Source organism: Oncorhynchus masou, unplaced genomic scaffold (genome assembly GCF_036934945.1).
Source record: "Oncorhynchus masou masou isolate Uvic2021 unplaced genomic scaffold, UVic_Omas_1.1 unplaced_scaffold_10287, whole genome shotgun sequence".
Taxonomy (NCBI): Eukaryota; Metazoa; Chordata; class Actinopteri; order Salmoniformes; family Salmonidae; genus Oncorhynchus; species Oncorhynchus masou.
The window spans coordinates 868-1,590 of NW_026999981.1; the positions used below are offsets into that span (position 1 = coordinate 868).

Sequence of the window (723 nt, forward strand, 5' to 3'; positions counted from 1 at the left end):
GCTTGAGGGCGCATTTTGAATGAGTTCAACTGAGACTCAACCATATGATGTCGCCATGAGCAGCTCTGCAGATGAGCACAATGATAGACTAACACAGAGTATCAGCCCATGCATAGCTTCGGGACGAGGTGGAGAAGTTTTCGCTTTGTGCTTCAATGCTCTTAGTTGCAAAAATTGACCCGATACAGCTGTTCACTTTGTGACTCTGCCTTTAAACTGTAGCCAACGAAACTAGATGTATAGTATGGTAACCTACACTGTTATCAATGTCTGCTTATTTAATGTTATAATGACAGCGGTATAGTAATTATTTATTCACCAGTGGTCAGTGGCACCCTTTCCACAATCTCTGCAAAATTCACTCCACTTATTCAGTTGAGTTCACCCTGCCAATTCAAAAAGAGCCCTTATGCCGTGACATTGTGAATTTCAATGCCGTGACCCGGATTCGAACCGGGGTTGCTGCGGCCACAACGCAGAGTACTAACCACTATACGATCACGGCGAGCTACCAGGGCTTGTATATGTAGAGGTGAAATCGATCTACTCAAGCAGGCCTTCACTGTGACGTGGCTGAGGTGGTTAAATTCCAAAGTCTGACGTTACACTTTGATGCCAGTTAGATTACAGCAAGTGCTTGTGTGTCTGTGGGACAAATTGGGTTATTCAAGCATGCAGTGACGAGGACAGGCACAGCTGACTTTTTGGCTTTCCACTCAAGGG

The 723-nt window shown here is 45.2% G+C and overlaps 1 non-coding gene across 1 annotated transcript; it reads right to left on the reverse strand.

Moving 5' to 3' along the window:
* Window positions 1-433: 433 nt before the first annotated feature.
* On the reverse strand, window positions 434-505 carry trnah-gug (transfer RNA histidin (anticodon GUG)). Its single transcript has one exon. It is a non-coding gene; the product is annotated as a tRNA-His (tRNA).
* Window positions 506-723: the final 218 nt, after the last annotated feature.